This window comes from Myiozetetes cayanensis, unplaced genomic scaffold, assembly GCF_022539395.1.
Source record: "Myiozetetes cayanensis isolate MyiCay16 unplaced genomic scaffold, myiCay2020 scf3, whole genome shotgun sequence".
Classification (NCBI taxonomy): Eukaryota; Metazoa; Chordata; class Aves; order Passeriformes; family Tyrannidae; genus Myiozetetes; species Myiozetetes cayanensis.
This window is the reverse complement of record NW_026087521.1, coordinates 43401053-43426128: the sequence shown is the minus strand read 5'-3', so window position 1 is coordinate 43426128 and position 25076 is coordinate 43401053. Positions and strand designations below refer to the sequence as shown.

Here is a 25076-nt window from a genome sequence, read left to right as displayed (position 1 = left end):
TCCCAGCCTGACCCCGTACAGCGGTAGAGTCTGTTCCCTCATGTGTACTGATCAGTCAGACTGCGTCCTGTGCAATGAAACACTGTAGGCAAGAGTGGGAACTTTTAGCTGGGAACATATTTAATGCCTTAAAACACAAGAATGTTACATGAAGGGAGCCCCTGCTGGTCTAGTGGTAAAGACGCCGCGCTATCACCGCGGAGACCCGGGTTCGATTCCCGGTCAGGGCCACTCCCGGGCAGGTGGGGCTCGTTAGCCTTAAAGGCAACCCACCTACGTCCTAAGGACCTCGCTGCCACCGTCCAAGCTCGCTTGGCCCCGGCAGATGAACCTTAGGATTAAAGGGTGGGCTCAGTTCCGCGCACACTGTGTCTCACCTAAAAAAATCCAATGCGCAGGCTGGAAGGTGGAAAGACCTTCCCCGGATCTTCGCTCGCGAAGACTGGCCATTATTATTTATTATTATTATTATTATTATGTTACATGAAGAACAACTGTATCAGGCCAAGGATACATAAGCAACGTTATATTTCTACATTTCACTAGTTTCAAATTCTTAACATTTCCTGTGTGTTAAAGTGTTTCAGAACTTCAGATGTGCTTTTCTTTTTTTTTTTTTTTTTTTTTTTTGGCAATTTGGAAAAATTAGCAAGAACATACAGATTTTGCTTTCCAAATTAACAAGGAAATGAAACAAGAATTAAATTAACCAAAGACAATATATCACAAAACAAGTAATTTGAGAAGTGATGTTTAAATTAGAAGTAGTATTTCACGGGTAAATAGTAACTATCCTAAGCTGCATGTAATAAAAGTACTAAAATCTCATAAGTGAGACTTCTGGTTTTTTCACCCTCTATTTTAAATACATGATGAGAAGCAACAGGGCCATTGTTTGTGTGGAAATTATGAGGTGTGTTGGTTAGTTAAGTATGTAATAAAGAGGTTATGAATTCCCAACAGGCTGACAGAAATTTAGGTGTCTGAAAAATACATTGCATATCTGTGACTATGATTTTTCATTTCAGTTTCTTCTTTTTCTTTTTTTTTCCCCTGTATGATAACTGAACATATGGAGATTAATTTAAGTGTGGGAGTGACAGTGCAGATGTCTAATTAATTGCCCTAGAAAATAAAAAATGTTTCTGCCTCACCCATAGAGGCCATTTGGCTGAAGTAGTGTCTTACATTATCAAAATCTGGATGCAATATGCAGTATTTGATGTAAAAACTGAACAGAAGGTAGGAAAACTTAGTTAAGAACCCACCTTAGCCATTAGCCAAGATTTCAAGTTGGAGTAGGTTAGCTGTGCTGACAAGTATGCGTTCTGGTTATTGCTTGTCAGCCACCAAAGAACTACAAATATGAGTGGGTACAAGTAAAAGAGTGACAAATTTATAAATAAATCAAATGGTATGGTCCAATAGACATACAGGCAAGTTTTTCTTCTCACCTTTAGCAGAGAATGTTTTCAGAAGAGATAATAGTGAAACAGAATGTGGTTTGCTCCCCTCACATAGCTCAAGTAGATACTGGATTTACATTTTCAGGATTTGGGGATTTATGCTTTATTAATTCTTGCCTTATTCTTTCCCTACCATTTGTTTCCCTGTAGCATAAACCATCTGGCAGATAATTTTTGGTAAAGAATTTCCTGAAAGATCTTCAGTGCCGTATTACCTACAGTATGGGGATTTTTTTGTTTAGTTGTTTTTTTTTTTTCTGAAGAAGAGCTAATGGATGTTGTCATCACATTATGTGCAAGTCCCCTCTTCTAATGGTAATACGCCTTAAGGATTTTCAAGCTGCTAGGGGAGAGAAAGGTGTTTCACAGATAAAGCAGTTCTGACAACACATAAGGAGAGAGTGTCCCCAAAAATACATCAGAAATATGCAGTTGTCTCTGTCAGATAGGCTGTAATGCTGATGTAAAAAATCAGTTGTGCCACAGTGCTTCAGATCATTATACAAGTTGTGCCTGATTGCAGATTTGATAAGTATACATCACACTACAGACAGGACTCTGGAATGACTATATAAGTTAGCAGTGAGAGACTACAAAACTCAGTAGTAAAAGACCACATAGCTTATTTTATGAGTCAGGTACAATTAAAGGAAGACAGCCATCCAGCAAAAATAGAAACTTGAATTATTGTCCTTGTAAGCATCTCTATCATTATCCTGTAGAGGCATAGCCCTCATAGATTTATATTGGCCATGAAAGACAATTTATATTCCATTCAAGTCTTCAGAGGCAACACTATTTTTTCTTATGTGTTTTCTTCCGCGTTTTCCATTTCCAAAAGGCACTGCCCAACAAATCAAACGTTTTGAATCTTGCAAACCTGCCATCAAACATCCGAAGTTCAGGAGAACACTTAAGTGTGCCCTAAATAAAGGGAAAAGAGAGTGTGATGAAAAGGCAAATAGTTTCACCTAAGAACTGGTAGCAATTCAGTGGACTGAAAAAAAGGATATATCATGGAAACCTTTTGTATGGGTAAAGCAAATTGTTTAATTGCAAGGTTATACTATCATTAAATAGGGAGTAGCAATTATATCAAACTATATTCATAAAAATATAGCCCTGTTATTAACTTGTAAAATTAAATTTAATGAGTGAATAATATATGAAATTTAAAGTGTAACAAAGGATAACAAATCTCGCTTTGTAGATTAGATTTTGTCTTCAAAAATAAGGATTGTAAACTTTATTAATGACATTAGAATTTTATAATTTAGAGAACAGTCTGATAGCAAACATGGTTGATACATATTTTCTTTCAGTATATCATCTTATTCTCAATGCAATATTAAACCCATTGTTAGAATAAATATTAACTACAGAGGACAGCAAATATCAGAGGAGACAAGAATAAAATGTGGATATTTTTCCCCAGCAGTTCTTTAGACAGTTAGAAGCTTGACTTTGTCATGCTCATTTTGGATGATAACTGCTTTTTCTATTTACTAACTAAACTGGTAGTATCCAGCATTTAGTGAATTAGTTTTTTTAAAAGCTCTTGCTCTGATAGTTCATTAGAAGGCTGTTCCCATTTCAACCACAATAAAAAGTAAGCATATTGTCTTATCAATGTACACAAACATTATTTTAGTTCATTTAAATTCTCATTAAACTTTGATATGTCTTCCACAATTTTCACAAATACCACCTTTAACATGAAACTCCTACTTCTTCAGGGAAACTTGATTATAGTTTGAATTTTTTTGCTTTTTCATCAGATTTATGCATAACATGTATCATAGTATAAGAACACTGTGGAAGAATAAACTGAAAGCAACAAATACTAAAAATTATGTCTCCCAAGACATTTAATATACAGGAAAATATAGCAACTACTCCGTAATAATTGTATTAATTAAACAGATCTTCCAGTCATCAACCAAATGTCCATAATTTAGAAATAACAGTGGAAAAGCAAGCCAAAAGTGGAGAACAGATAGTCACTGTCAGAAAGGAAGAAGTATTGTATAAGCTGCGTAGAGAAATGTCATGAGTCATGTTTGAAAGCAAGACAAAATAAAAAATAAACAACAACAACAAACCAACAATACCCCAAAAGTGGTGTGACTAAAGTCAAGTGGAAACACACCATACCATTGATGTTCATATAGATTATGGTATAAAAATGCAATATTTGACTTAAACACTAATAAAATATCTTTGAAATATAATTTAGATACATTTGAATTTATTACACCTCATTTCATCGATCGTTCAAAATACAGATTGAAGGAATTGGAACACAGGTGAATGCATTTTATATGATTGATTATTTGTACTTTTGTGCTCAGTTAGTTTTTAATTCCTGTTGACTGACAGAATTCCTCTAAAGACTGCCCTGAAAAATAGAAGATGAATGGATAGCACCTGTCCACCACAGGCTCATGCTTGAGGTCTATTACCCACAGTCAACATATACAAAGTGCTAGCTGAGTAAGGGTATATGAAACCAGGACTTTGTTGTTTAATTTTCTTCCTTCCTCCCTCCCTCCTACCACTTCAGGAAAGAGGTGAACACTCAGTAATGTCGTTCCTCCTTTCCACCCAGTGGGCCATAGATAAAAGCTGGGGAAAGCTCAACAACAAAATAAATTGGACTTGCCCGGTGATTTCTATTTAAAAAATACTTGATGATCCTTGTAACTGTGCTGAAAATGACACAGACTTTGAGACTTTGGATCAGATTCTTCTTCAATGTATTTCAGGAGTGAAATAAATTTGAAATATATTAAGAAAAAAACACTTTTTCTCATAATAAGGGAAAATAAGTGCACTTGTAAAAATTTTCAAAGGACAGATCTGGCAAATAATTTTTAATATTGCATATGGAAGACAATGACTATACTGAGAGGGATACAGAAACTCCCTGACACAATGCAAGCAATATATTTTCATGAGTTCCTTTAGGCAGTTTATGTCCTAAACTCCTTTAAGCAGTTTATGTCCTAAACCTGCAAAACCATGCACAAGTTCAACTTAATATACATACCTGTCCTGCTTGGAGCTTGCGAGAGAATGATAAAAAACAGTCCCATGTAACACAGGTCTGAGATATATATTATATTCGTTGCTTTTTCTCACATCATTGTATTTACTTTAGTCAACTACAAAACCAGAAATATAAGAGTACATTTCAATGTGTAGAACACATTGAAGAAGAAAATAGAAATGTTGAAGTAAGCTTTTTGAAAACTCTACCCCTCAACCAACCTCAAAAAAAAATTTTGAGGAAAGGCAAAAAATTGTCTGTGTTCCTATCTATCTCAGTCAACAATGAGAAACTCCATGTAGCAAAAAGTCCTGCAGTATGGGGTAAGAGAAATGCTTTAACTTCATCTCTGAATTTCCTAGCATCATGGGTTTAAGAAAGGTGCTTTATCTTAGCTTTACTTGCCTGCCAATTTAATGTTTCATGGAGTTATTTAATTTAGAAAAGAGAGATAGATCATGGGGGGGAAAAAACCCAAAGCAAACAAACAAACCTTACCTGTGCACACTATCTGTTTTCTGGCTATAAAGGTCTTAACTTTTGCTGGTTTCATTTCTTATTGTTAGCATCCATTGTTTGCCATAAAAGTTCTGGTTCTTTTTCTTTAAAAAAGAATAAACTTTTGCATGGTTCCCATATAAAACCATCAGTCCTCCTAACTTATTTTCTAAAATGGAAAATTTTGCTTCTCTTCACAGCAAAATTAAAATGGATAGGGATATGCATGAGAAAAGGACCAATACTAAGGAAAGGAACCATTTTTTTTTAGGTAACAAAGTGGACTTCCTAATACCAACAGAATTTATTGTGATTTTACTATTGGCTTATAATTTTTAAATTTTTATTAGTTTTCCTAATTATAATACTTTTTTAGAGTTTTGGCTGGACATATTTTTAGATTAGTTTCCTTTTAAAGCAAGTTCTCTTTATGAATATGCATATTTTTATATTTATACACACAACACAATTTTGGAGGGGTATTTTTGACCCTTTTCTGAGTGCTTACATTTCCCTGTACTTTGACAAAGCATCACAAACTTCAACAGAACCACATAAAGGTGAGAGGCAAATAAACATATAGTGGTTACAAAGATCTAAGCTTAAGTCTCAGTGTCATTTTCAAAACAGGTTGTGATAGTGCTGGCACTTCAACTCTGCAGCTCAAACCTTATTCCTAAGAAACTCCATGCACTACATCCATTATGGGACCCACAGTCATTTTCTTCCTACAGCTGACTGATCTAGCAATAAAGCATGCCATCTCAGGGGAGTTTAGTCTAAACTGTCTTCTATCTGGACCATGATTGACCAGCTGAGTGGAATTCAAGCCAGGAATGTCCTGCAAGCCTTCTGTACACCAATATCCCTTTCCTCACAGATAGCTCTACTGGACTCCAACTTATTTCATTCATGTTGTTACTTAAGATCATGTCATTTATTTGATCAGGATTATTCATCTCAATTTGAGTTAATTACTAAAAGTTACTAGCAAAAATTGTACTAGTTAAAAAAGTTTCATTCATTAAAAATCCCTAGATTGTTTTAAAATCTGGTTATCCTGGTGTATTTTCCTCCTTTTAACATCTTGGCACACATTCCAGATCAAGGACCACTTAAAAGTAATGGCTGGTAGATGAAGAGAACCCAGAAAATCATGCAGACTGAAAGAGAAGTTCATCTCCTGTAATCACTGTTATCCTTTTAAGAGATAGACATTTAAATTTAAACTGCACACCCTTGCTTACCTCCAGAATTAAAGAAGAAATAGAAAGAACTACAGACTTATCTTAAACATTTAACTTAGAAAACATACATTGTCTTCTAGAGCCTGTAGCTTCTCAGCACTGCCTATAAAAGTTTATTAGTACAGGTCTAGATCTGTCCCTTTTAGATGCCCACATGAAAACAAACAAATCCCATCCCACTGGCAAGGGGAGGAATAACACACACCAACAGTACAAACTGCAAATTCATCATCTGATTCATTAATTCCACGGGATGTTCTTGGAGTTCAGTTAGGTTTGGTTTGGTTTGGTTGGCAGAAAGCATGGAAAAGGTGCCTGGGAAACAAAGCTAAACAGAAGGAAAGAGTACATAAAATGAAAAGAGTGCAAAAACGAAAAGAGTACAAAAACGAAAAGAGACGAAGGGAGTTGGGCAGAGAAACAAAAAGGATGGAAGAGTGTGGCTCATCAACTTAGTGCAGGGCTGGGCAAGTCCTAAAGGAAGATTTCTAGAAGATCCCAAATGGCTACCTCAACTGTTTCTGAAAATGTACTATGATGTGATTGAATTCTTCACTGGTCCACCTCTGCATTTTCCCCTGCATACAACAGGGAAGTATGAGCACTTGTGTCATCCCCATTATACAATAAAAGTCTTGTCTCTACTACCTTAGTCCGGAGCAGATCACAGGGAGAGGTGATTCTAGCTGAGCTTGATTTAAACCTCCCACCCTCCAGTGCCATTACAAGTCCTTCTGCAGTGACCTGTAGAGCAAGTATTCCTGTAGAGAGTGATTCATTAACAGTAAGTAAATATGTGTTTTCAATGTAGATAGCAAAAAATTGCACAAATGCACTAGGATAGTGGTTCTCAGATGCTTTCAACCAGTGGATTATCACTAGACCTTATATATGCTGTCAAGGACATCTCATACTCCTAACTGTAGTCTCACAGACCAGCTGTGGGCCTTTTCTGGTCTCCTGGTGAACCATTCTCAGTGCATGGCTTGCAGTTTAACAGGCACTGCCAGGACTTGGGGGCTTGAATGTGAAAGGCACTGAGAACTGCCTGAAAAATGAAAGAACATTGTTTTCAACATTAAGCTGAGTGAAACACAAAATATAAACAAATCTAAGTTTTACCGTAAATCTAAAATTGAATAGATCTAAAAGCCTTTTATATGTATTCATTTTTAAACACCTTTTAGTAATCCAGAATATTTTTAATAACATGGGTATCAGTTTCAGTAATTATTAAGCATGTGCAGCTCTCACTGAATCCAGTCAGAACTGAAGATAACAGAACTGTTAATATTTGGACTGCTGTCACATACAAAATATTTTTCTATCTTTTAATCCACTTCTGTCCTAAAACAAACTGCCTTTACTGTTGCATAACATTGTAGCCTGAAAATAACCTACAGCAGTACTATCACTAGATGTGCCCATAACATCAAATATTCAAGCTCTGGTGGCTCAATACAAAGCTGCCATAGTATCAGATTGGCAAAAGGGAACTTAGGCAGAGGAAAATCCTATTCATCTTTTCTACTAGTACATAATGGAAATACAGTTGATGTTACAAGCACTTAGTTAATTTTCTTCAGTTTTCTGAGTTAACAAGCAACATTCTGAATTATTTTTAAAAGTTTGTTTCTACTCACCTTAATGATTGTACTATTACCTGATAATACAGATAGTGCCTTAGTCAAGACTTTCTTCTTTTGGCTGCTCATAGTCTATGCTTAAACATTAAAAGCATACTTGATTTCATATATACACAAATATCAACATTTTATGTAATACTTTCACTATAATTTATATTACTATGGAGAGGTGTTTGTTTTGAAGCTTTGATACCAGATATTTTATATCCACACTTTTTCATAGATATCCAAATTTCATTCTGGATAATTTTCAGATCTGTTATGTGTAATCTGAAAAAGATTATTCCCGAATAAGGCTTGCAAGGCTGAGCTCAGAGTTTTAAGTTATGCATGTGAAATAAGACATTAGTAATATTCTTTAAATGCAAATTTAGATAGGTGGGATATTTTTCTTGGTATCTTAAAAACAGCCAAGATGATTTAGAGCACTATCTGATCAACAAGGTAAAGGAATACTTTATTTGGCTATGTTCTCATCATCGTTTATAATTTTAATGATTAATTCTTGACTGAGGTAGTAGGGATAAGGTAGTGCATTTTTTCTGTTAGTCCTACTTGAAGGAAATGTAAAATGGGAACTATTAGCTTTAATGACTCTTAAATGTTTCAAAACCATCTTGAACAATCGCCAAGGGGCAGAAATGCTAATGTTTGCTGAAGGAACCTAAGGCTTAACTGAATTATCTATTTTCTTATCCAAAGGACTTTGAAGTAGCATTGCTAAGGGACAATTTATTGTTCTCCTGAAGACAATTACCCAGCCCTGATGAATGAGGGAGGGACTACATTCACTCTTCCTTAAAGTAATTTTTTTTGAGTCAGGAGTATGACTCTGACTGGTCAGTGATGTTGATGGTAGCCTCAGAGAGAGATAGCACGGTTACCCCTGTTGTTTCTTATCTTGGGGAGAGGAGGAAAAATAAACAAGGCCCTTGTCACTTGATCACAGAGGAGAGGATCACAACACTACAATTTACAAACCAGCTATTCAGTCAGCATTAATGGGAACAGGTACACAAAAGGAGTCAAATCGATGAAGCCGGCACAAACATCAGCTGACAAGAGGCTCTCAAAGATAAGGCCATAACTTCCGCACACAAGTTCAGCAGAGAAGCCTTAAAAAGCAACATATCTAAAAGCACCCACAGTATCACAAACCAAGAACTAACACTTTTATTTCAGTCCAGAATTGTACATTCCATGAACCCCCAAAAGCACTCTTGCACTTTAGTAAGTATAATGAACACTGCCACATTTTGAGTCCTGGGGTGATACATGAGTGCATGAGCAATACATATCCACACTGAGGTCAGATGCCAAGTGATGATGGCTAACAGAAGGTCCAGGGAGAGAGCAACAGCAGTGTATTTTTAACAAACACTCCTAGTGAACTGGACCAAACTGCTTCCAGGAGAGCTTGCTTAAAATCTTGGCCATCTTTTCAGAACTTCAAGAATTCATTGCCAGTTCATGGGCACGTGTCTGGCCATGGGGGAGAAAGCATCAGCTCGAAGCCAGGGGAGTGCTATGTAGGAAAAGTCACTTCCATGTAGGTAGCTGGGGGCTCACTTAATACATTTTTCAGTAGTTATTTACAGAGTGATAGCATACCAGCATTCACCAGTCATTTCTCACTTTCTAAGAGGTAGCAATGGTCATGCTGTCTCATCACCATCCACAGTTGGTTTTAATTTTTTTTATCATGTAAAGCTTCCCAAACACATTTTTTTCCCCTGCTCTTAATAGTAATGTAAATTATTTCTATCCTACCCTGCTCTGTTTTTTCCCTTCTACTCTCTCGTTCCTGATCAAAGTCTTTTAATTGGTCAGATTCTCCATCAATTCCAGGATTTATGCTTTGGTTTGTCTTTTCTTTGCATGTAGACATTGTGCCCTTGTTCATGAAATACCTTTCCACTCTTTCATCTTATCTAGGACTGTAAAGGTTCTGTGTGGGTAATGGGCTGCAGTGGTACCTGAAAAGAACATATAAAGAAAAAACAGTGAACATATTAAGCTCAGTGCAGTAACTATTACTTCTCACATTTCTTTGCTTATTCTTTTAATCTTTCACCCTTCTGATCCTGCAGTATCACAAGACTATCACAGTAGAAGAACATAAAACTAAAAGCAACAAAAAAAAAATTAAAAAAATGTTGCGAGGGAAATTGAATAGAGAAAATAAAATCAGCTATTTTAAATTATCATATGCATTCACAAGAGGAAACATATCATGCACAAATCCTGAGCTCCTGGACAGTCAAGAAAAAGAATTTTAAGATGATAAAAGCACAAATGTTTACAGATAGGCCTTTTTCCTAAGGGTGGGGTGAACGATTTCAGGATGAAATGGTGATAATTGTTTTGTTTCACAAGGTCATTTCTAGGCTTCGGGGATGAACAATAGAGCAACTTCGTCATTGTGGCACCTACAAGAGGAGTGAGTGGTCTATTGTTTGCTTATATAGACAGCCGTTTAGTCTTTTAGGCAACAGATTGATCTTTTAGGATGTAGGATAGTGGAAACATCACAAGATGCAGCCTTCAGGGCCTGTCGAGAATGAGGGCAGGGCCTCAGCCAGGAGCATGGAGAACAGGAATCTTCTCTAGGGTGGACTGCTGGCTGAGCTGAGAAAGACAACCCGGAAAAGTGTAGTTGGTATGGAAAACACTTGGTTCTGCAAAACCCATGGAAACTTTAGACACTCATGCCTCCTTGCTCAAACACAAATATTCTCCTGACTTCTCACACTTTCTCTGTGGTCTCCACTTTCATCCAATTTAATAAATTGACTGAGTTTGAATGGGATCAGCACTAGCAGAATAGTCGAGAAAACAGTTCCCAAAAAGTTAAGATCTATACACAAATTATGAAAAGTCTGTTTTCTACTTTCTCTTCTCGGATCACACCCATCATGAGATTTGGCCAAAAGGCCCCAGTTGATATGGGATGGTGAGATGGTCCCTCAGACCTTTTGTCACCTTTCATTCACCAAATATCGTAACAGTCCAAATTCTCCAAATTCATGCTCTTTATTTTAAAAGTCTCATAGTAAATAGATCAGATACAGGCAAGCCACTTAAATTCTCTGTGACACATTTTTTGCATCTCTTAAAATGTATGATGATTGTGCCTTTAGAGTGGTGGTCATGGAATAAGGTGAGGTGTTGGCACTGATTGGTCAATCCTGACCTTTTCAAATTGTCTTCAAAACCACACTGAATTTTCCTGAAACATGTTTACTCAAAAGTTAAACGAAAGATCTCCAGAAATGTTCCTTTGTGCATATTGGTTTTGCTTGCTTTATACCATTGGTGACTTACATTACATGGAATGTTTTCTGTTAGTCAATTACAAGTATTAACCATTAGAAATAACGGGGAAAAAAAAATAAATCTTTGAGAGTGTGGGAGATGGAGTATTAATTTGGAGAACATTTTTAAATCCTCAGGAAGAAGATTCTGTTGAGATAGAAGAAATTTCTTTTTCAGTCAAGGTGCTGTATGTTTTTGTTAACTCTGTATAATAGTGAAAGAGGAGCATTAAGTAACTATTATGCCTTGAAAAATGTATCTACTTGGAGAATTCTAGTATAACAGTATCTCAGAAAGTTGATGTTGATATGTACCCTTCCCACCTTTGCTTCCTTCCTGTGAAGAAAACAGGACAGTATTCCTATTTCATAGACAAAGAACTTAAGCACAATATACCTACCTTTCCTCAAGACAAGCAGAGGCAGGTACAGACATGTACCCAAACTGCAATGCATTAAACACATCTCCTTTAGCTGCACCACAGCTAGTTTTATCTGCCTTAGAGCTAGAAGAGGACAGAACTGTGCAGAACACATCTGCCAGTCTTATAAAGCTGTATCAAGAAATGCAATTTCCAAGTGCCTGGGGAAGCCTGTAGCTCAGCTACAGCCATCAGTGCAGAGGAGGGTGCTGAACTGCAGAGAGAAGGAAAGAGAATTTCTTTTATATATGTTCAGATAGTTTTATGTTCTCCTTTTGGGAAGAAATGAAAGAAATCTCAACAGAACAGTTGCAGGATTGCTTACCTCATTATTTTGATTTTTCAATTGACCTCTGGATATGGAGAGGTAAGGTAGTATTTTTAGCAACATCCAAAATGGGCAGGAGCCATTTAGTGCTCACAGTCTCCTTTGATTGCCTCTCTTGAACAAGGAGAAAAATGTAACAGACATTCAGGTAAGAAAGAAAGAGACAATGAACCTCAGGCAAGCCATAATAATAACGTAGTTAGGATGATTTATTTATTTGCCAGTCTTTGTGGGCTGCTTTGTGCTGACTTCATCCTGTTGCTTTAACCCTCTAGGCTCTGCACCATCTCTGGTCTGCCACTGTAGTGATACATAAGCTTCTCCGTTTCTTTCGCAGCACTGTTTCTGGCAGCAAACGGTAGCAAAAGCGAAGCAGGTTTATGCCCTTATTTATGGCAGGCTCAAAGAACCTGACAGCTTGGGACACAGCTGGCCAGTCAATCCACCGAGATGCCCAACAGAGGGGTGGGGAATGTGTCAAAATACAGCTCAAAAAACCACACAAAGGGGTTATAGAATGACACACGGCTTATGCATGGGTATTTATCATTGGGCAGGTGGGGGAAGATCTACTGCATAGGAAGGGGAGAACTTAAAGCAGGTTTTTCTTTTCTAGTTTAATTCTCAGCCCTGTTATTCACTTTCGACATCTCCCCGGAGAACTCACTTGGGCTCAAAACGTTTATAACCCCACTTGTTTTTCTCTCCCCAACCGTCGGTTGGAGACGCTGAACACCTGCGGCCTCCACACCTTCCCCGTTCTCCCGAGGGGCTGCCAGGGTTCCCCGAGAGGTGGGCACGCCTGACGGGAGGCTGGACCCGGAGCTCCCCAGTTCCCACCACGGGCAGCGAGCGACACGCTCGTTCCTGCCGCTCCGGACCCGGCCGGCGGCCCCACGCACAGGGACCTCCCGCTGCAGCACAGCCGGCAGCTCCAGCAGAGCCTCGCCCAGGCTCCGCTGTGCCCCCCGCGCCCGCTGCTCAGCAGCCGCCAGCGCGGCTCCCACCGGCACCGCCCGGTGGCTCTCAGGAGGCCGTGGGGCGACACCACGGCGGGGATGGCACGGCACGGCACGGCACGGCACGGCACGGCATGGCATGGCATGGCTCAGCACTTCAGGCACAGTGGCCCCGCGCCCCCTGGGGCAGGGGAGGACCGCGCCCCGGGAGCCCGGCGGTCCCTTCGGGCGGCCCCGCCTCTCCCCGCGGCCCCGCCCCGTGCACGGCCCCCGCCCACCGGGGCAACCGGCGTGCCCCGCTCTGGCCCGGCGACCGTCCCTCCCTCACGAGCCCGCGGCCTGTCCCGCCGCCGAGGCATCCCCGCCCCGCCGAGGCGGCCCGGTCCCCGCTGGCGGAGGCCCGCGGCCCACGGGCGGAGGGACGCGACGCCCCGCGTGGCCCCGCCCCCGCCCCGCCCCGCGGGAGCCGCTCGTGGCAAAGTCACCGACCCCCGAAGCCCGCCGGGCTCCATCAAACGCCGCGGTCCCGCCCGCCGACGTCATGGAAACAACCGCGTCAGCCTCCCGCCCGCCAGTGGCGGCGACGGCGGGCGGGCAACGCCGCGGGGCCCCGCCCCCGTGGGCGCCGTGCCTACCGGGGCCCCGCCTCCGCCGCCCCCATTGAAGACGCTGCACGCCGGGACCCCCCTTCTTCGGCCGGGTGAGGGGCCCCGTCACGTGGCCGGCGCTCCGCGGGCGGTGAGGGGGTGCCGGGGACCGGCGGGCGCGGCGCCGGGAGGGGAGGGGGCGGCGGGCGCGGGCAAGTGAGTGACCGCGGCGGGCGGAGGCGGGAGGCGGGCGGATCGCCGCGCTCCGCCCCGCCCCGCCCTGCCCGGTGGCGCCCGGCTCCTGTAGCGGGTGCTCTGCGGCGCAAGGGCTCGGCGGCGCGCTCGGCACTGCCCGGTGCGTGCGGGGGAAAGCAGGCGGGCGGGCCCCGGGGAGCGGCCGCGGCGGCGGGAGCGCCCGCGAGGAGGGCAAATCGCCGATTCCTGCCGGTGAGGCGACGGGGGCGGGGCGGGCGGTCTGCCCCCCCCTCCTTCCTCCTCCTCCTCCTCCTCCTCCTTCCCCGGCTCTCCCCGCGCTGGTGCCCCCTCCCTCTCTCCTTCTCTCCCCAATTCAGTCGCCGCTTCCCCCTGCCCCCTCTCCCGCCCTCCTCCCGCGGCCGCAGGGCGGGGGCGGCGCGGCGGGGCCGGCCAGGGCGGGGAGCGCGGGGACCTTGTGCGCTCGGCGAGCGAGCGAGCGGGCGGGCGGGCGGCGGCAGGTTCACGGGCGCTTCGTCCCGGCCCCCGGCTGGCTGCTGGTCGGCCCCACGGCGCCGAGGTAAGCACGGCGGCGGCGGCGGTGGCTCGGGGCGGCACAGCTCCCCGCTGGCCGGCCGGGGCGGGCGGCAGCGTGGCGGCAGGTGCAGCGCTGCTCCGCTCCCCCGCCGGGGCTGCGGGCCGGGCTCGCCCGGGGGGCGACGCGGCCGGAGGGGCTGGGTGCCTGTCTCCCAGGCTTTCGCCGGTTCTCCGTGCAGGTAACCGGAGCGCACACCTGGACGCTGCCGTGCAGCCGGGGCACGGTGTGACCTTGAGGGCAGCAGATGCGGGGCTGAGCCTCCGCAGGAGCGCAGTGGCGTGCCGTCGGGGACCCCACGGCCGGCCACGGCCGGCACGCCGCGGCCCCGCAGCCCCCGGCGAGCGGGCGGGCGTGCTCACGCCGCGGATTAAGGTGGTGCTCAGCCCCCGCCGCCCGCCGGGTTAAGTAGCTGGGATTAGCCCGCTGCGGCAGCACGACACCGACATCCCTGGCGCTTCTTCGCCGCCCCGCGGGGGCTGGGAGCCCGGCACCCGCACCCGCGCAGCCTCCCCCGCCGCCTCCCTACCTCCCTCACCCGTCCGCCCGCCGCGCCCCCAGGGCGGTGTTTTTAGCCGTGGCTGAGTCGTACGCCGCTCTCCGTCGGAGCGGGCGGGCTGATTTGATTTATCGATGCCTGGCCGGGCTGCTCATCGACCGGTGTGCGCGGACGGGGAAGGGATGCGGCACCGCTTCGGGTGCTGGGAAAGAGAAGCCCTGGCGGGCTTTGCTCCGCGGGTGAGCCTGACTCCGCGCGGGGCCGCTCCGCGATGGGAAACGCGTCTCACGGCTGTGTCATCCTCGTCCCGGCGGTGCGTGTAACCTTTGGATGTGGCACCACGTGAGTTTAGGAGCGGGCTGGAGCCTCCGCCGGGGGATGGCTGGCCGCTGCCGAGCGCGGTCAGTGCTCGCCCCTCGAGGTGGAGCGGAATGAGGCGAGTGTCCGCGCCTCTGCCCAACCGAGCTTCTCCCCGAGACACTCGGTGTGTCGGTAAAGGCTGAGGATTTAGGGAGGAAGGTCTCATGGAAAGCTGACGGGCAGAGGTGGTCTGTGGTCCGCGGGAGCATTTCCTTTAGCGTGGCGATGCGAGCGGTGTTTACCGGGGGCAGGAAGGGGCTCGACCTGAGCTCCGAGACGCGTTTGGAAACCGAGATCTGTGGGTTAGTCTGTCGCAGGGTTCGCAGCCCGAGGGGCAGCGTATTAGCACAGCTGTAACAGGAGTCTGTGTAGTGCTATGTGTGTTCCATACTCCACATAAATCTTTTTTACGTTTGACTTCTTAAACTGTAGCGGGCAGGTGAAGAGAAAGATGCACAGTAGCAAAATTTCGGTGGCTTTTTCCTTGTCATTTTAAGGTCCACATTCGAGAAATATTTAACTTTGTGTTGTATATGGCATTCTTGAATTTTTAAATTCAGGTGCTGAGGCTTTGCTCTCAAGGTGTGTTCAGAAGGAACTGGCGGTATACCTTATGCTGTGTCTGAAACGGTCATTTTGAGAATGTGGTTGCTGGCCTCACAGCGCTAAGTGACTAGCTAAGTGAATATTCAACTCATGTCCCTTCTTAGAAGTCAAGTTTCAAGCCCTCTGTACTTGTGAGAGATCTTCCATCATTAGTGGCTAGCAATCTTGACTTACTGGGGAATGAAATGAGTGTGCCTTTGGAAAACCACCGCTCCTGGAAAAGCTTCTGCATCTTCAAAACATTCATAGGTCCTAATGAATGTGAGTTGAAGTAGTGTGTTTAAGTGCTTGAAAAAGTGTTTTTTAGATAACTTGGCAACTCCTTGGTTCATGATACAGTGTTCAGAAGGTCGTAGCTCTGGCTACAGCCAGGGCCATTTTTTTTCCTGTTTGTTGGAGCATTTCAAGGATTTGTTCCAAACACCACAAATCATGAATTCCAATAGAAGTAAACTTGTGTATCTTTAAACTGTTGGCTCTTTTGGCAAGAATAGCTTCCAGTGTACTAGGACTTTAATACTTATGGCATAATGAATGGAAACTCTCGGTGTCAGTGGAAAAAGTGGTCACTGAATTCAGTGAGGAAAGAAAACTCGTACACTTGAATGTGAAATTTTTGGTCTGGAACAGCATCATTGTGTGGTTCGGTTGATTGCTGCTCCTACTGTTGATTATGGTAACCCACCATGGTTGGATTATTTGACGGAAATGTGGATCCGATGTTATATGCAGCCACTTGCAGGTTTTCCCAATCAATGCTGCTCAGTGCTGAATTGCAACATTATTACTTCAATTCATTCACAGAGAAATGCTGCTTTCCGTGTAGGGTACTAAAATGATACCAGTCAAAACTAATTTTAAAGGGAATTGTGGCTGTGGTCTTTGTATGCACACATATGGTGACTCACTACTGCATATTAAATAGTTGTGTTTAGGAACTTAAAGCAGAAAACAAGACTTGTGTCACATTAGCATTGACTAAACTGTGTCTTGGTTTCTTACACGAAGTTGCATTACATACAGATAATGATATAAGGAAGGGATCCTCATTTGTGTAGTATACATTCAGGTAATAATCTGGGAGTGATCCTGCCAATTAAAATGCACTGCAGTCTAAAGTTAGTCTCGTTTAGAAAGTCACTCTTGTGGACCTCAATATAAAGAACTTCTGTCAGCTGTTAAAATTACAAACCTCTAAACTGTGTTGTGAAAGGCTTAACAGCAAGCTGAGAGGCTTGAAAATGTCCTGTAGCAAAGGCACAAAGGTCTAGTAATTTTTTTTTTAACTATTTGAATTTATTCGGAACAGAAAGGGAGAAACATAGACTGAATCTGCTGAAGCCACCTCGAAAACAGATGCTTTGGAAGAATTGACTTTGCCAACATTTAAGATTTTAGAACTGGGAACTTAATATTAACTGACAAGTTCAAAATGGACCTGGCAAAACAAGTCTCCCTTAACATAAGGGTGGACAAGATAGCCTAAAGTATCTTCTAACTCAAATTTCTTCCATTAAGGTAGACTAAATATTAATGGCACTGAGCATTCTTTACCGCTGAAATGTGACCTCAGAAATGTCTTTCAGTGTTTGGACTTTTTATTTTAATATATGTTCTCTTCTGTTTTTAAAGAGAAAATTGTACTAGTGCAACAATGGATTTGCATTTTAGTCAGAGTTGAAGTCGGGTTTCAGTTAGCAAAATTTAATCTAATGCAGAATAGTGAACAGCCATGATTAGTCCAGGGCATTTAAAACTGAGTATCTTTTGAGAAATAAGGAAGACTGCTTGAATCTGTAAGATTTTTGTTATAGAAATGCATACTTACTTTCTTCCAAAAGGATCAATAAAACTGCAATAATAGTTTTAAAATTGTATCATCTAGTATTTGCAACTTGTCTTAAAATGAATAATAATAATAATAAAACTGATTAAAAGTTGCTTTTCAGGAGATAAAGATCTTTCTCTGTATTTTAATTAAATATTAGATAAAATCTAGGGGTTGCAGTATTGTGCTTAAAAAGCTAAGATTAGCTCTGTCTACTGGCTTGCTGTAGTGTGTGCAACAATCATAAGAAGGTTTATATTTTTTTTTTTAAATTCAAACCTGTTAGATTTTCTTTAAAGGCATAATTTTTATTTCGCCTTACAAAGTTAAGGCTTTGTTAACTGAAGAACAAGGAAGGCAGCAGACACAAAGAGATGTTGTTGCTGGTTTGGAAAAGAAAAGTGAACCTATGATGGTTTATGTGGAGAATGGGTATTTCACACAAGTGTGAAGAATTACTAGTCTAATTCAAAATAGGTTGTCTTTATAAGGATTAGATTTCTTCACTCTTCAATAACTAATGTTGGTGTTCCCCTAGCTTAGGCTTCAGTCAGCTGAAAGGACCATGTACACTAGTTAAACAGCAGAGTGATAAAAAAGTAAGGAAGAAAGGATTTTTGTTCATAAAACAGGGCAGTTTCATAGAGAAGATGTAAGCAGTGCTAATACACATTGTAGAAGGAGGATTTCCTGGAGCTGACATGCATCATGAAATCAACAGTCAAAATACTAGACTAAGCCATCTTGGAACAGTTGTACCTATTAACACAATGTAATTTCAGCACAAGTACATGATATTGTCCAGTTTGCCTTTTCTTTCTAAATTATTGGGCTTTCAAATAGAGTTCATAAAAATGACTTTATAGTTTTCATGACAGGTTTCTCTTGATGTGAGCAGTAACTTTGAAGGATCTGTCTGTTCAAGCTATTCATATTCCAGTAAACATTATGAAAATTATTTCTGCTGGCACTTAAAAATCTTACTCTAAATGACAGATGGTGTTATGGGGGTGTTATTAGTTTAGTTTTGGTGAATTGCAAAATAGGCATGAGGCTTTCTCCATTGGTATTTCAAAGGTCTAGTGGGCAAAGAAATGTAAGGAAAATGTAGGAGTCATTTTGAAAAGTCCATAAATAGCTCAGAAAATAAATACAAATTCTTTTTGTCCAGTAAGAGATAAAATGTAATATGCTATTACAAGACAGACAAATAACAAAGCCTTCCCTTTGAAGGGCAATGGACTGAGGAAGAGAGCGTATCTACCTTGACTGCTGTTTATAACTGTAATGTGCAGTTGGAGTGCATGGATGCGTTTTGAGGATGACAGTTGGTAAACTTTAGTGCTGGCCACTCAGTTTGGCTGGTTTTGCCACTTAAAACATGACCAGTCTCATCACTAGGGGTACTGCTGGCTTATTGCTGGCCATTTTCTGATGCTGCTTTGGAGGAGAGAGTTAAGTAAGTACCTGCATGGCTTCCTACTTGTGGTGGACTTCAGTGGTTCACGTCTCTTTTTTTTTTAATACTGCACATGAGCTGGATGTTGCCTTAGTTCCCAGTGAGCGCAGGAAACACCATGTTCTTAAACACACTTCTAGGAGCCTATCACTTGTAATCTACTACCCTTACTTGTGCCCTTATATTCACAGAAAGATAAGGTGGCAGCAGGGAAAACAACGCTATTGGGTTCTCACCACTTGGTGTACAGTGTCTGGTCAGAGGAGGCCTGGGATGTACCATACTCTGCATAGTTGATAGCAACAAACCCCATCTGGAGGCAGAAAAGATGATTCAGCCACTCTGCTTTAAGCAACTAACTTCCTGGGACTCAACCTAAGGTTCACAGTGGTGTGCTCTTTTTCTGCTTATGTCTTCACTGAAACTCAAACTTAAATATTAAAGATTTTGAATCAAAAATTACCTTAATCACCTTTACATACACCAGTGAAAGAAATATCAAGTGCTCTTTCTGCTGGAGCGTTCCAGAAGAGCCTTTCATGGAGATCACACAACTTTTTTTTGCACTTGTTATTTGAACAGTGGCTGGTGCCTTGTCTGTGTGGTTCTTTCAGGATTACCTCTGTGTCTGTGCAAATATAAGGATGTCACTCTCCAAAAGCTTGGAAAACATTTGGTTTTGTATGATAGGTGTTTTAAGAGATGAGAATCTTTTAAGTCCTCATCAGAAGATTTTTTTTTCTGTTAATATGTTTGATGCTTTTTTAATATTCCAAAGTTATGTCAGACTTTTATGATGTCCTGCTGGAGATGCTGAGTTTATCAGCGTAATCCAAGAGACTGTGAGGACAGAATCAGCTTCATTTGTAATTTCCTATTTGACTTGTCACTGTGAGTGTGAAGTTTCATAGGTTGGTTGAGGTGGCCTCATGGCTACTTGCATTTCCACCTGTCTTAGACTGCTCAGTAACTCCCTCCTCCTTTGTGCCATCTCTACCCCTTTGTATCTGCTCATTGCACCAGTATGTTCTTTATTACAAAAGCCTTGGGCACAAACTTGGCTCTCCAAGGTGAGAAGTGAGGCTTACATGAGGGAATCAGCACAAGTCTTTGGATTGGTGGTGTGGAAATGGTTCTCCTTGTGCAATTGTCTTGTGAAACCATTCCCTAGAGATTATTAACCTTTTGACATAGGAGAACTTAAAGCTATTTTTCTGACTGTACACAGGAGAGTGGTTTGAGTGCCAGTCTTTAACTAACGATGTTCCCGAAGAGTTAATGTCTATCCATACAGATCTCTTAAATAAAATATTTAAAAATATTAGAACACATGAACTATATTCCTAGGTGGTTTCTGGTACTACAGTGGAGGAAAACAAAATATGCTTGTTGAATTGTTTGTCCAGATTTGCTTCCTGAGGTTTTTACATAGATAGTAAAAAGAAATGGGTGGAAAAGATTACAGGTATGGTTAGCCCTTTGTCTGAGAAAGAGTGGTATTTTTGAATCTCTTCTATTTATTTAGATACAGTAGAGACTAAATCACTATCTTAATATGCATATTTAACAGGAGTTTTTCCACTTCCCTTTAAGTGCTACTGCTGTTAGCATTGCTGTTGCACTTCAAAATGCTTTACGTTTCTTGGGTCTGCCAGTTTTTCTTCACTTGGGAATGAAGCTGTTGCAAAATTTCATGAGCCCTATTGAATACAGTGCAAATCAATACTTAAATTAGAGTAGTGTCTAGCAGCCTCATCCTGGTGAGGTTGTATGAAACATGAAATGATTCTGGCTGTCAGGATCTGTGCCAGGTGGCTTTCAAATATACATAGTTGAGAGTGACAGCTGGGGAGGGTAGGGAAGGTGCTTTACCACTGCTAATACAACTGCTTTACTTCTGCTTTACTAATAACTCAAATAGTTTCAGCTTGTGTTCACCTACTTCTGCTCTGAAATCCACATGGTTAACAGTGGCAGTGATTTTTTTCACATTCTAAAATGAGCTTGCTTTGCATAGTGAAACATCTTAACATCTTCACAGTCTGATTTCAGATGTGTTTTGGTAATAGGTAGATCTGGCTGTGGTGACTGCAGATCTAAGGATTTGTTCCTGAATTAGAGCTGTATTTCTAAAGCAAGTTGAGATTTGGTAGTAAAGGGCGAAATTTTCTAGGATTTGAGAAAAAGCATGGTCTCTTGCTTACTGGGTTTATGTGTGTTGGTTACTATTAGTGGAGCTGTCCTTCAGATAGGCAGCCACTCATGTTGCATACCAGGTTATGGGAACCTTTTGAAAGAGCTTTAATATGCATGCAGATCCAAAAGTGAAATACTAGCATATAGTGGTACATAAGCAGTGGTACATGCTAAGTCTACTTGTGAGTGAACGATTCACATATGACGTTCTTTTTCCCATATTGATCCTGGTGTTGCTGGGCACTGGACAGCAACTTCTCAAACTATATTAACAAAATTGTTTAGAAAGGGTTGTCTTGATTGTGTGAAGTCTGACACCCTAAAGCTGTGTTGTAAACTTAAGCAACCTCCTAGGACAGGAAATTGGTTTACCAGATGGAAAAATAACACGGAGTGGATGCTTGAGGGGAGTACTTTGTTTTCTGGGAATATTCAGTAATAACATCTTTGGTAAGTGAACATCTCAAGAACTGCAACACTGAATTTTCATAGGCTGCTTCTATTGTCAAATCTAAAGCTACAGAAATGAATATGGAGAATAAAGATATGTATATAACCGTGAGCAAAATGCTTTGAACTGCATGAAGTAAATGTTACCTTGAGGCAGTAATCATAAAACAGGCCAGTTTCACGCTTCTGTGAGGAGTTGCCAAAGGCCCCTATGAGCACCACTGAGCTGGCAAAGTAAAAATCCTTCTGACAGGCTTTCCTCTTCATTACCACAGTTGGCAGTAGCTGAAAATGGAGGTAGGGCTGCTGTGTGGTCTAAATTCTGGGGTTGAGGGTGAACAGGAGAGCTGGGGCTACCTCTGCTGCCTGGTACCTCTACCCTGTGGTGGAGAGGACGAACAGGGTGCTTGAGCCAGCTGAAGGGCTCTCCTGTGCTGGCAAGGACTGGCCCATACTGGGCTGGTTGAGCAAGAGCATGACCAGTGGGTTATTGCCCTCAGTCATGCTCTTGAGGCCACATCCAAAATGATGCCCTGTTTTGCACCTCTCCTGGCAGAGACATCACTAAGTTGATAAGGGACTGTCCTGTGGTGCATGGGGAGAGGTGAAGTGAGACGGCTTTGCTTGACCTGGAAGGGGAAAGGCTAAAGTGGAACCGTGGTGATGGCTCTGCAGTGGGGCATTGAAGAGAACATGCAGTTAGGCACTTCTCTTTTCCCAGGATGAGTGTGGGGGTGTGGAGAAGAGCTTCCATGATTGACTTGAGCCGGTGAGGCCTGCGCTGGCTGGAAGGGGGCAGTCCTTGCCCGTGTGACCTTCAGGAGGAACTGCAGGCATTGCTGCTGTCATCTTCCTTGTCGCTGGTTCTCATCTAGGGCTGTCCTCTGACCTTGAGGTCAGGTGAGCGGCAGTGCTGGCGCAGGGCTGTACCTTCTGGCTGTAGCACAAGCTCGGATATTCCTAAACTAACTGTGAAGCCACATCTTTCCTCTTGCATGTGCCTGCTCTGACAGGGTAGTGCAGCTGCTTGATACACAAGTTCAGCCCAGCCGACTGGCAGAGCAATCCTGGCCACTTACATAAGCATCTTAAAAAACTGTAAACTGGTCACTCTGGGCCTCTTCTGTTGCTGAAGTGACACAAGCACATCTAAGATGAGATTCATGTAACTGTTTTAGATCTTGTCCTAGGTGGCTAAATTTAATATTTTGGTGTAGAAGTTATAATGTATCCATTGCCTATTTAAAAAAACAAAACAAAACTGAAGTACCTATCTTATATGTAGGTGTTTCCATTTGGTCAGGTGAATCTTGCGTATGATGGGAGGAATGTAAACTTGAACCATGGAATGCACACAGTCTTCTGAACTTCAGATAACCATTCAGGTGGTGAAAGCAGGCGATAGAGAAGGGCACAATTTCAATATTGACTTTTAAAAAACTCTTGCATCTGCTGCATGCTGTCTATTACTAACTATTGAAGTACTAAATCTTGGGGAGTGATTAATACTGGAATGAGTAGTTGTTCAGCTGTGTACTAAATGAAAGGTATTTAGTTTTTCAGGTTAAAAATGGAGATAACATCAAGCCCTGTAGATCCATTAAGACAACTCTAGTAATTTTAAAGTTCTGTGGACTTTGCTGTAGACACTTAACTGAGGAGAAGGATGCTTCAAATATACTAGGGTTTGAAGGGGCTTTTCAGCCCTTACCACCCCACCGACTTAGTTTATATAAATGGATCATATGTTTTAACTTGTTGATTAGAAGCCTAATGTCAGCCTGTCAAATGTAAAGGGTGTTACAAACATAATTATTTGGGAGATTAACAAGGCTCCAGTTGCAGGATGAATTAGAATTGTGGTATATTTCCTGTAAGTATGGTTTCATATTTGCTTGACTCAAGCAGGTTCAGTGTAGTTCTGTGCCATGTTTTGAGTTGGCACTTGTGTGTTATCTGTGTGGTAAGTCTGGTTAGATAACCAGTCTGCCCAAATTTTTTCTATCTCGATAAGCTTCTCATATACTTGTAGAAACAGTCACAAGAGACTGCAATAACTTGGAGAAGGGAAGGATGATCAGAGTGGTTGGGACACATCCAGATACTTGATCGTCACCATGTTTGCGATGAAAAAAAGCATAGCTTTTCTTGCTGTGGTTGCTCTACATAAAATGTGCTGAGCAGCCTGGCCAGAGTCCTGGGAACCAACCAAGCACAGCACACAAATAGAGAACACTGCTGGAAGGAACCCTGATATTCAACAGCAAAACTGTGAGGTGGCCTAGGGGTAAAACAGACATAAAATATTATGTAAGCTCTGTAAGATGGGAACCAATTCAGAGTGGACTGACTTAATTTTGTGAATCTACTGTTTGAAAAGCTGAGAAGGGAACACCGTTTTCCTGTAGATGGGGAATAGAAGCAGCCATCTAACTTGCTGAAGGGTGGTTCTTCTATTTTTAAAGCTTAAAACAAGTGAAGGCTAAATTACGTAGCTACAGGCACATTTTTTTCTGGCAAGTAGTAATCAAAATCTAATGATTCAAGCTGTGAAAGCTTTCTAAAGTTCATATGAAGTTTAAGATGGTGGAAATTTATCTTTTCTTTAGGAGGAGGAGTGTTTTGCTACTCTTCAAGAGGAAACTTTGAGACAAAGGCATGTATTGCACTTACGTGAATTTTTCATATGCAGACTTTTAAATAGTGAAACTTAGAAATAGCTACCCAGTGAAATTATTTGATAAATGCTGAAAATGATTGGCAAGAATTTTATATTAGCCTAGCTTCTTACCAACAGGTTGGAATATACTGATTTTATTAAAAAAAAAAAAATCCCTGTAGTTTTGCAGTCTAAAAAAGAAGGGAGTGTCTTGTTTGCAGAGCTTTTACCAGGAAGGTATGTTGTCTCATGTTGGCCTAGAGCTTTGCACTTGCCTCTATGAGATGGCAAAAAGCTATCAATCTGTCTGCTTAAAGCATGTTCCTCTTTCAAAAACCGTTTCCACAGCCGCCACTGTGTCAACACTGTTCAGACGTAAGTGCCAACTCCAAAGCAGGCTGATCAATGGAAATGCTAAATAAAGCAGCAGAGCTCTTACCTCAGAGGATGTGTAAAACCAGCTTTGCCAGTAGATGTGTGCCTCTGCGAGTGCCAGCAGAAAGGTTTGCTGTTTGTTACCTTCTGGTCCAACACTGCTCTGTGCCTTCCTGGCTCCTTTGCTTGTGGGTCATGTTAAACTCTTGGGGTTTCTCAGCTTGTCTTCCAGGTGAAACTGCTTTTTAAGAAATGAAGAACCAGAAGAGTTTAGCTTTTCTGAAACTGAAGTCAGAATCCATAGGAATAAAAACTTGATTTAAATTGTAGCTATATAATAG

The 25076-nt window shown here is 42.3% G+C and overlaps 1 protein-coding gene and 1 long non-coding RNA gene across 12 annotated transcripts in view; one reads left to right on the top strand and one right to left on the bottom strand.

Annotated features, from left to right (window-relative positions):
- Positions 1-601: 601 nt before the first annotated feature.
- LOC126644614 (uncharacterized) lies at positions 602-13581 on the bottom strand. Of its 7 annotated transcripts, none has more exons than XR_007629968.1 (7): positions 11968-13021; positions 11622-11856; positions 9677-9882; positions 7145-7308; positions 6466-7021; positions 4516-4630; positions 602-2390 (listed from the first exon to the last, which is right to left on the bottom strand). It is a non-coding gene; the product is annotated as an uncharacterized LOC126644614 (long non-coding RNA). The 7 variants fall into 7 exon arrangements; XR_007629969.1 differs by having other exon boundaries at positions 6909-7021; positions 11968-13002; XR_007629970.1 differs by lacking the exons at positions 6466-7021; positions 7145-7308 and having other exon boundaries at positions 11968-12955.
- Positions 13582-13610: 29 nt separating this feature from the next.
- Positions 13611-25076, top strand: part of ATP2B1 (ATPase plasma membrane Ca2+ transporting 1) — a 61962-nt gene continuing 50496 nt past the window's right edge. For 2 of the 5 annotated variants that reach the window (XM_050324157.1, XM_050324160.1), the window contains exon 1: positions 13817-13963. The gene's annotated coding sequence lies outside the window, so the exon portion shown is untranslated. Of the gene's footprint in view, positions 13630-13816; positions 13964-14165; positions 14289-25076 lie in introns of those variants that run through there. The other 3 variants (XM_050324158.1, XM_050324156.1, XM_050324159.1) reach the window with 3 other exon arrangements.